We start from the raw sequence: 12,121 nt of genomic DNA on the forward strand, positions 1-12,121 counted from the left end.
AACAAAGCATTATTTATAATCTTAAACAGAATTTCAGACTTAAATAACATTGCAACTAAAATTGTAGGGAAATAAACCTAATCATGTTAAGATTTTTTGACTGTTTAGTGCTTCCACCTTTGTTTTACTCTCAAGAACTATATAGGCCTAGACTTACTGTAACAAGATTTAACTACTCCGTGTATGTTAACTATCTGGAAAGAAAATCATAATAAAACTTAGGCAACGGCATATTAAACTACTACGAAAGAAAGGTTTAATATGTAAAACCTGTAAATTGTATACTTTAAAGTGATTTTACTCAGAATACCTGTATAAAGGACTGTAGCTGGTTTAGACTTAGGGTTAGGTTTTAGGGTTAATATATTTTGAAGTTAACTATATTTTAGACATATAAACATATAATATACTTTAATTATTTTAAATTTTTGCTTTCATGAAATTTGATAAATGTTTCAAAATTTTGTAGTGTAGTCTTTTTTATAATTTTAGTACAATTTCATGTAAACATATATATATATATATATATATATATATATATATATATATATATATATATATATATATATATATATATATATATATATATATATATATATATATATATATATATATATATATATATATATATATATATAAAATACATTGGATGTTTGAAACTTAACTGCAAGTAATCATAGGGTACTTTGGTGGAACTTCATTTCCCTTATGATTTATGCATGACTGACCCATTAACCATGCTTGTTTTCTTTTGTTATGTTTGTACTCACAAGAATAAATTTCTTTCCTTTTTCTAGGACTTGGAATAACGAGATCCATTAAAAATTTTTTAATAACAACAACATACCAGAAATTAAATTTTTACATTTTTTGCGTATTACGCCTAAAAATACAAACCAGCTGGAGAGTTTTTGTTTTAAAATGAGCGTATTTAATGCAAATTTGCCTTTTAAAAAAAAATCAAAAACTTTCAGGTGGCTTTTTTTGTGTAAGAAGATAAAATTTAAACATATTTTTAACATAAAAAAATGTCAAATCAGCCCTTTTAAAAAACACTGATTCAATTATTAACATATAAATGTTTGAATTTAGCTGCATGTATGGAAGTTAGTCATCACAAAGACCAAAAAATGGTTGATCGGCCCCAGCATCTATCTAAAGATTTGCAAAGAACTTGTTTGGACATTGGTCAATTCCAAGGATTGCAAATTTGTTTATACATCGTTCTATTGCATGTTTATCTATACAACGCATATATAAACCGACATTATTTTAAAAATCCTTTTACTATTACGTGCGAATTCTCTTGCTTTAATAACTCAAATTATCATTTATTTTCCCTCATTCAAGATGGTAGCGATTCGCGATATTAAAATTTCGCAAAATCACGTGATTTTCCGAGCGAGGATATTTTGATTCATGCACTGATAACGTTTTGCTTAAAGAAAACAAATTTGGTATAAATATTTTAAATTGTAAACTACAGACCTACCAACTGTTTTTTTTTTAAACCTTGAGATTTACACAAAAACCTGGATAAACGAAAAATCTTTTAAAATTGTACTTTTTTTCAAACAAGAAAAATTAAAATAACAAGATAAGTTATATATGATAAATAAATTACTTATTTTTATTCATTGTTTAGAATTGCAAATTTTTGTTGCTTTCTTTGAGGTTTTCAACAGCTGTTTAAATGGTTTTTTTATTTTTTTAAAACCTCAAAACTCAGCATTACTGTGAGAAACATTATACTTAAGTTATCTAAAAGATTTTCGATTATATTGGACGTGAACCTTTGTTTCACTACGGAAACGTCATTTTATGGACCTTATTTCGTAAATGATTATTCCAAATATTTTTGTAAACGTTTCAAATTGCTAACAAAATTAGCAGAAAGTGTCCTTATTATTCAATAATAATTACTTATTAATGAATAAAAGTTCAATAAAAAATCTTATAAGATACTTTAGCCTTACTTATAAGATACTTTAACCTTACTTATAAGATACTTTAGCCTCTTCAATAGAATTATCATCAAAATCATTGCCCAAATAGGTAATCTGTTCTGTTCAAAACTATAAAACTTAATGTTAAGTCAAGGTTGCTTTTATAGTTTCGTTTTGTCGCCATTTTTCAAAATTCGGATTTACTTTGTTATTTTAGCAAACTCATATTTAAAGCTAAAAATAAGCGATAAATATATGTTGGAGCCGTTTTTATGATCCATCTATTGCACTGAATATTCATTAGTTCTTTATGTAACCACAACCTTTTATCGGAATTTTCACTGTTATTGTTTTGAGCTAAATCTGAAAGTAATTTTGAAAATTTTTAAAATTTACTGTGAGAATTTTAGATTAACTGTGAAACCATGAGTTTCCGTGAGTTTCACGGTAAAACCTTGAGAGTTGGGAGGTCTGGAACTAAAGTAATTTTTCTTGGATGTAAGATTTTAGTTTTTATAGATTTTATTTGACTAATTTAATATTTCTTGTTATTTATGACTATTAATTTATTTTTATTATATAAGATGTAAAGAAGTCGGAAAAAAAATTAACAATAATTTTAAATCAACAAATCTAAATATAGAACAAATGTAAAATTGCTTTTTTAGATAAAATTTTTTATATAATTAATTTTGTTTAGCCGAAATTTCGGTTTTAGTTTCGGTAAAATGTTTACCGAAATATCGGTTTCGGTATAAAACTAGTATACCCGAAATTTCAATTGTTTCGGTTTCTGCATGTCTTTTGCTTCGGTCGATTATTATTCTAAACATACAATTTTTCAATATTGTCATCCTGATGAAGGAAGAAATTTAATTGGGAAACGACAATAAACATTTGTTTGTTAACGGATTATTAAAATTGTTGTTTTATATTCCATCACCTGGGTTATTGCCACATTGACGTTATATACAATTGGTTTAAAAAAAAAAAATCTTGTAAATAAGCTTTTGACTGTCGATAAACTTTATTTATAGACCAATTCATCATTAAAAAAAACTTTCTAAAACTGAAAAGGAAGTGACGTCAATAAAGTATGAGGAAGTTGCACGTAAACAGAAATTGTAATTTATTTTTTTACCTAATGATACTAATTGATAATGATAAAATGTAATATTGATCTAATTACTTAAAAAACTGCATGACTGTTTATAGTAATATTTAGATGCACCTGTAACTATAGAAATAAAATATTATTTATGAAATTAATAGCGTAATAGTAAAAGGTTACTTTAATATGCTTTAATAGCACATGTCACAAGTCAATGCACAAGAATAAAAGAATATTAAAGTATTTTGTGGTTCAGTGATCTTAAAAGTCGTTTACATAAGGAAACGCAACTGTTAACAATTGTAAGAAAATTGTCGAGTAAAGTAAAGTTACAAAAAAAAACAAAAAAAAAAACAAAAAAAAAAAAAAAAAAAAAAATAAAAAAAAATTAAATTTAAAATAACAAAAAATAAAACAAAACGTTTTTAGTTTAATTAATTGCTGTTGATCTAAATGTTGTTCTAACTATAGAAAAATAAAATCTGCGCTGTTCTGGTAAGTGGAAATATAAAGTTAATATTTATTCAGTAATAAATAATCAAAGTATTTATAAATATGACTTTAATACTCTATTAATTATTCCTATGAATTCAGGAGTTGCATATTTTATCTTGTAATGCAATTTTTTTTTCTTGAAATCTAAATGTTAAGCATTATAAGACCTGTTAGTTTTTTGAAAAAATTTCTTGGAATATTTTTTTCACATCTACCCACCCTTCAGGGGCGGATCCGGTATTTTTTGGACTTTCAGACATGGAGCAAACTCCAAACATTTATATGTTTATACTTATGTCTAATGAGGATGCTGTTATAGTTACCAGGCTTCAACTATCGCAATTTTTTGTAAAGTATTCTTATTTAAATAAGCATAAACATATAGATGTTTAGACTTCGCTGCCTGCCTGGAAGTTAGCAATCTCAAAGACCAAAAAATGCTGGATTTGCTCCTGCCACCTATTTTTCCCTATATTTTATAATATATAATATTCACGTCATGGTGTAGGCCATTCACGTCATACCTTTGACATTTTTGGCATGTAATACTTCAATTTTAATACGTGATATTTTTATAATGTATGATAAGTTTTGGCATTAAGGCGGTATTTCACATTTTTTTAAAAATAAAAGTCAAAATGACATCGTTAATCTCTTCTTTGATATACTAACAAAGATTCCATTCATAAATATCTTTTAATGTCGCAGCGATATTCAAAAATATAATTTTTTACATACATACGTTTGTATAAGTGGAATTTTAAAACATTTCTTTATCCCTGTCAGTTAGTATGTAAAATCTCCTCCGAATATTTATCCCCAACACATTAATCTTATCTTTCGGTTTCCATCCATTGATTTGAAAAAGAATTAGAAGTCAAGAGTAAAAAAAGGTACTTAACATTTTTAATAATATTAGGTTTTTAAAAAACATAGCATTTTAAAAACATTAAAAACAAAGCAATATAAAAGTTTACTATTATTTATATAAAAAATGTTTACTATATTTATATATAAAAATTTAATATTATATATATATAAAATACAAATATATTTTGGCTCCTAGAATAAACCACAAGATAACTTGTAAATATAAAAAATGATTTTATAATTATATATCAAATCAAATATATAAACTTTTTGAAAACAGTTGTGATTATAATTAAAATTAAAAAATGTATGAAAATTGAGAAAGCCATTAGATTACCTTAAAACACAAAATACTTTTATTTCTAAGACACAACATGTTGTTAATCTAGTTTATTTTAATAGAATTTATTTCTCTGCAGTATCCTTAATACTTGAATTATGTACGTTTCTATCAATTTATTTTATATTTTTAAGACTGCATAATTATCTTTCTTTTTAAAAATCAGTTAATGTTGTAATAAAAGAAATTCCTATAAAAGTATATAATGATAAACAACCATAAAAGAAAATTACAAATTATTTTTTAAGAAGTTGTTTTTAGTCTCTTTATATGTCAAATTTAAAGTGAATTATATAAAAAAACTATTCTGTTTTAAAATCAACGTGAGCGTTTTGTAAAAGATTGTTTTAAATATAATTTTACTATTCTTAAACGAAATAACTTTATGTATATATGCATTTTGGTTTAATCACAATGCTTTGTAGGAAAAATAGAATTTAATTTTTATATATAAAAAAATTTCCGCCGTTTAAAGCTATTCATTTATTTACATATTTTTTCCTTACATTTGAGGTTAATCGTCTTATAAATATGTTCAATATTAAACCAAAGAAATTAAATTAATAATAATAAAAACATGTTATAAAATATAAATAAAAAATAGCAAACATTTTAATTAAATATTCATTGATTCTTTGATTAAATATTCATTGATCAGTCTGATTCTTTTTATTTAGCATGTACTAACCTTTTTATTTTTAAAAGGTTTTTATTTTAGCAGGAAGCTTTTATAATCACTTATGTTTTAAACAAAACATGCGTGTGTTACGCGCTCGGTTAAATGTATCCCGAATCTTAACCATTCCGTAATATAAATAGTTGATAATAATAACCATTCGCATTAACTCCTGGTAATTATATCTAACGATTATTACTAGGTAATTACAATATATTCTCTAATAAAATATGTATTATCTAATTAAATAACTGTTACTATTTTTGTTTACATATAATTAAACGTTGGTTATATTATATTTAACTTGTTCAATCCTTACTCAATACTTAAACCTATATAGTTTAAGTTTTGTTTCTCCACCTCCTAACCTCTTCACTAAATACTTAATACGTAATATCAATTCACCTAATACCAATTCACATATTATATCCCACTTTATATAGAAGGAGGCCTTGTTACGAGATTTCGTTGCGTAAAGAAAACGCGTATCGCATTTCTCAGTAACTCAACTCAGAAAAATATTTTGTATTGTTAGAACTTATACACGTCACTAGCGTCTTTTCAAGTACCGATTGTAATTAAAGTTATTTTATTAACGTGTTAAAAATCATTCTTTTTTTTTTCTCACTATAACAAAAGTTACAAATAAATTCTAAGTTCCTATTTGAAAAATCATTTTTATTATTTTTTTCAAATATGAACTAAATTTTATTTTGAAAAAAATATTTTTTTCATAAAACGTAAAATAATATTTGTTTATTTTCTTATAATTTTACAGTCAGTTTTTGGTTATTTTATTAACTGTTAATAAATTTTTTTCTTATTTATTTTGTAACTCTTTTTAATAATGTTTTTTAATAATGTTTTTAAACAATAAAGAGTTTTTTTTTATTATTCATCAGTTACCGATAACATATTCGTGATCATAATTTATTTTCATAAATTAAACGAACGTCATTAAAACTTACGTTATTGAATTAAAAATTAACAAAATATCTTATTAATAAAATATTTAACATCAAAATAAATCGTGCATTTTTTAAACTATTATGACAAAAAATAATTTTTATATTTAAAAGGAATTTATATATTTAATTCCTTAAGATAAAACTTAAAACACTTTATTTTTTTTAACTAATTTTTAACAACAACAAAATTATTAAACTAACTGTTTCTTTAACAAAAATCTATTAGTTTACAATTGCGGTTAAATGCTTTTACTTACGACTTTATTAGTTCTGAATAAACGTCACGTTAGATAATTAAAATATTCTAAAAGATAAAAGTTTTGAAAAACGCGTTCAGCAAAACTGCTGAACGTAGGCATATCGCCTTTTCACAGGCAAAATGCAAGCTGCGTTAACGCTTCTTAACAATACCTGTAGAAGATTGTTTTGACGCATCTTGGTCTAACTGTTTGTAATCATGTTCGTCTGCTTTAGCGCTTTTATATCTGAGTGCATGATCTCAGTATAAGGGGAACGCAAGTAATTTTATCATGTTAGTTCATAGTTTATGCTGTGCAATGTGGCAAAAACTTGCTAACCATTCGGTAATATTTTCTGTTTTTGTACCTGTAAACACTTTCGGATGTATTGCTTGAGTAGGCTTCAATGTTAAGCATTCCGAAATTTATTCAAGCGACATATTGTTCATTTCTTCAAACATTGTCGAGAAACGGCTGTTTTCTGTTTTGAATGGATTGGTATCGGACAGTTCTAAGGAGTTGGTAGAATCGGAGGAGGAGTTGTTGAGAAATATGATAATTATTGTCTGTATTCGAGAGTCAGTTTTGCAAACGGGCATTATTCCTGATGTCAAACGGACATTATTCCCAAGCGTAAGTGGGTCAAAAGTAAATACAATTTTGTAAACTAAAGAAAAATCGTGGTTATTTGACCCAAGTAGAGATGGAAATCACATGTGATTCTGGCAGTGCCTCCAAATGTTGCGCGGTATATAACGCTTCGTGGCAACTTGTATTGTATAAAACTTTTAGCTGAACTCTCGCTATACTATTATAAAAAATAATTGTTACAAAATAATTGCTACAATATAAATAAACGAATATAATTGTTTGTCTCCAACAACCGGGATTGTCCAACCCGTAGTGACTGGTAACTCTCCCTAGACTGATTGTTAGTTCATGAACAAATTGTTTAGTTCAGCCTGTTTTCTAGTGTTTATGCAAAACATTTATATTATTCGATTAAGTCAAGCGTTCTGCTCGAAAAGTTTGTTTGCAACCTTCGTAACAAATATATGGGCAATTCCACGGCGGAAAATGAAAATATAGTCAAATTTTATTCTTTTTTTCGTCAACTTTTAGCAAATAATTATTGTATAATTATTATACACATGAAATAATTATTGTATAATTATTATACACATTATTATAAATAAATATTGTATAATTATTATACACAACTTTTAGCAAATAATTATTGTATAATTATTATACACATGAAAGTTTATTTAAAATATACCTTCAATATAAATTGTTCAAATCATTAATTTATTTTATGCTTTTGTAAGTTACGGTCATTCTCATTGTCGCATGATAAAAAAGTATCGTTGCAAAATGTTATTTGTACCATAAATTTATTTGCATACTCTCGAGTCCCGAATAGAAGGAAGGGTGGGAATAAACGGGTGGGTGGGAATTTTATTTCAGATCAAATAAACGAGGGGAGGGGGGGGGTTGAAGTAGATTTTTTTCTCAAATCTAATTAACGGGAAGAAAGGGAGAGGGGTGGGGGTGGGTGGGGGTGGGGTGAATTGGTAATAGGAGAATATAAAAATTATTCTTTATAAATATGTTTATATAAAATGATATATACATATGAAGTCTCAAACACTAAAAAACTGTGCCTACACCTATGGTGGAAAGAATGTTTGTGCTGCTATAAATATGAAAATATAAAAATGATCTTTATATTTAAATGGATCCTCAAAAGCGTTCCTGATTGAGTTATTTTCATCGCGGTGTTCCACTTCATTATCCAACTGTTCGTTGTCAACGGCTTCAAGGTTGTTGTTTTCAATACCGCTTGTAATGGCACGGCGAGATATTATGTAGCTCCGTTTAAATCTTGTAAGATGTGAAATAAATTGGGTAGATGTTTCTGCATTACTTAAGAGTTTTCCTAACTCATCAATGAAAACAGCATCTTTTCTTAAATCATTATTGCCTCGACATAAATCACCTAATAAAATGTTGGATGAGCTAACGGTATTTAATATAACTCGATTGTTTTCATCTTGATTTTCTATAGGACCTGTTTCCACATTTGTATCGTTTTCCTCGTCTGTTTGATGCTCCTCGTCTTGTTGATTTATAAATAATTTTTCACCTTTACAATCAAATAATTCATCTCCCTCATCTAATGGCTCTGTTTCACAATTTTTGTATTCTTGCTTTCGTTTCACTCCTATTGGAGGTGTAATAAATGAAATTATGATAAAATAGCAACAGCTATTCTATCATAATTTCAAATGGATTTAATATGCTGAAAGAAGTTTTATACTTTGCAAAGTATACAACTTATATTCAGCATATTAAATCCTATAATTAAAACCAAACCTTTGCAAATATATGGTTTTAATTATAGGATTTAAACCAAAAAATGAATTTAAAAAGAGTAAAACCAAAGCTTTGGTGAGAAATAAACTAAAAGTTCATTTTTACACTGAAAGTTTTTAATTAGAAAAATATCCAAAAATTAAAAACGGGTGGAGACGTTTATTAAGGACTCGAGAGTAATCCGAATGAATTTATGCGTGAAAATGCAGCTAAAATGTTCAAACTATTATTGGTCAAGTTTTATACTTTATAAGTATAACTATAACTTATATATATATTTATAACTTTACAGTATTAATATATATTTATAATTTTACAGTAAACTCCTGGTTATTCAAACCCTCAAAGGAAACAAGAATTTACTTTGAATTTTACCGAAAGTTCGAATAACTGAAAAATCTTCTTTTAAGTGACCTTATTTGAAATTACCTATATATTTTTAAAATTACCTATATATTTTTAAAATTAATTATTATTAAAGAGTAAGACAAGTATAGAGTAAAAAAAAAATTTGTACAATTTTTTGAAAAAATTGTCCATTTTCAATTGCTTTTTCGCTTCTAAAAATGTTTATCAAATATCTTTGATACTAGACTTGGCGATTGTCGGACTTCGACGCCGTTATTTTCACAAAGCAAGTAACATTCAATTATAACGTACAATCTCTGATAATTTTGGTTTTTCGGGAGGCAAATTGTTTGACTCTTCATCCCCTTATTTTTCTCAACACAATCGTTGATTAAAATGAAATCTAGAATTTCTCGATCTATGATAGCAATTTCTTCGCTTATACAAATATCAAAATCTATAATTCGAAAGGATAACCTTCATCATTTATAATTGCAACCTGTATTTTCTGCGAGATGCATGCCTTTCTAAAACAATTTATTACCGTGTTTGTTGATACAGCACCCCATGACTCTACCAACATGCTCATAGCTTCAAGATTATTGATATTTCGGGTCGTTTTACCAGCATTGATGTGTTTGATCGTTTTACCAGCATCGATGTATTTGGTAAAAAGCTTTCAATGCCCTTATGACTTCTTGGTCCATTGGTTGAGTTTAGGAGGTTGTATTTGGTGGTAAAAATACTAACTCAATGGCTTTGAGATTGTCAACATTAGGATAAGCTGGCCAGTTATCTACAATTATAGCAACCTTTCTACATTCAGCATTAAACTTTGCGTCAACACTTAATCAGTAAAGATTTTAAAGTCCATCCAGGATTTATTTTGGGACAAGGTAGGCTTTTGAAACATTTGAAATACCGTGGTTTTTCTGCCTTTCCAGTTATAAACATAGGCTGTTATTCACCAACCCCATTTCCTGCTGCTAAGCCTGTTAAACGAACTTTGCTCAATTTTCCTCATACACGTCGTTCACCTTTTAGATGAAAGGTTTTCGTCGGAGGCTGTTGTTAAAATAAACTAAACTCCTCAGCGTTGTAAATATCTATTCATACCTTAAGAGCATCATAAGTAAATGGTTTTGCTCCCAACTTGATGTCGTTACCTCTGTACACAACCTTTCCTCTCTAGAAATAGTTCAAAATACAACACTATGCCTATTTCTCCATCAATCAAGCTACCTTTCTGAAGCTATAAAATTCGCAATGTTGAGTTCTTTTGCAAAGTCTAAAGCTTTCTCATTAATGATGTTTTTACCAATTGGTACATTTTGATAACGTGCGTTCATAAAACATTTCTATACAGCTTTATCAACGGAATCAAGCTTTCCTAAACTTAACTTTCTTTGCTCCAAATTAACTAGACTCATACTTGCTGATTATGTCTTCTTTATGCTTAATCCAGTAAGATAAAATGTTTTGAGCAACACCGAATTTTTTGGCAACATTTTTTGACATATTTTGTGTTGAAATATTTACCGTACTACGTAACAATATGATTTTTTAATCATTTTTTAATGTTATTATTTCGTTTGTTATTTTTTGATAACGGTCCGTAAAGGTACGTTTTGAAACGTAATTGAATGGTATCAATCGAAAAAAACTTAAATAACTGATGGGGTAATGTCAAGAGGAGTAAAAAATCATTTCAAATAACCAAAATTTTGAATTACCGCACGTTCGAACTAATGGTGGATATTTGCTTGAGTTTGTTAAGGAAAATTCATGCGGAAGGAAGATTGATTTAAATATGCGGCAAAATCTATTAAGCCTTTATATTTATGTTTTGATCCTGCTTATATTGGCAATACTGTTATGCCTATTAATATTAAGTTTTGCTTACAATACAATTATACTATTGAAGGATGGAATTATGAAAAGCCTTTATTGCAGCCTGATACGAAGAATAGAATAATGAAGCCTCAAATATATTTTGGAAAGGATGTATTACATCATAAAACTACAATGACAGATCCTTTTTTAACTAATAATCGAAAGCTGTTTAGAATGGTGGTATTTGAATGTTTATTCCTAAATATACCACAACATTTTAGAACATTGCACCTGCTAATAATGATAATGATGTAATTTAAAAAAAGCAGTTAACTATGTATTTCTTTTATTTAGATAAATTAACATTAGTTTTACAAATATTTTGTTTGTTTTTACTTACAGTAAATAATAATTCTTTTCCACAACTTGATAATATGCTTATCTTGTCTTCATTGAATATTCGTTTTACAGGTGTTCCCATGAATAAAATAACGTAGCAACACTCAAACGTTAGGGTGCCATTTTAATATATATCTTTCTTATAATTAGAATTCATAATTATTATAACAGGATGCACATCGACTTGTAAAGCGTCTTTGTATTTAACATCACTGTGGAGCGTCTTGCTTCTTTCAAGTAGCTGTTTAATCATTTGAGTTATTGCAGCATCTTCAAATACAAATTCGTCTGCTATGCAAATGCATTGCATAGGGATTGTAGCATAAAAGTAGAAACATTTTTTGAAGTTGGGAAATTGAAGTAGCCAATCTTATGATCTTTGAATTGACTATATAATAAACTAGCGAAGAACGATTTCTCTGTGTTAGATGGTCTACATAGTATTAAGCCTTTTTTTTTCGTGTTTAGGTTAGATATGAATGATGATAGATTTCGTAGTAAGTCATTTATGTCTATGCTG

The 12,121-nt window shown here is 27.2% G+C and overlaps 1 long non-coding RNA gene across 1 annotated transcript; it reads left to right on the forward strand.

Moving 5' to 3' along the window:
* Window positions 1-3,359: 3,359 nt before the first annotated feature.
* On the forward strand, window positions 3,360-11,580 carry LOC136076750 (uncharacterized). Its single transcript, XR_010636561.1, has 2 exons — window positions 3,360-3,552; window positions 9,615-11,580. It is a non-coding gene; the product is annotated as an uncharacterized LOC136076750 (long non-coding RNA).
* The last annotated feature ends 541 nt before the right edge of the window (window positions 11,581-12,121 follow it).

The sequence above is a fragment of the Hydra vulgaris genome, chromosome 02 (assembly GCF_038396675.1).
Source record: "Hydra vulgaris chromosome 02, alternate assembly HydraT2T_AEP".
NCBI classification, from domain to species: domain Eukaryota; kingdom Metazoa; phylum Cnidaria; class Hydrozoa; order Anthoathecata; family Hydridae; genus Hydra; species Hydra vulgaris.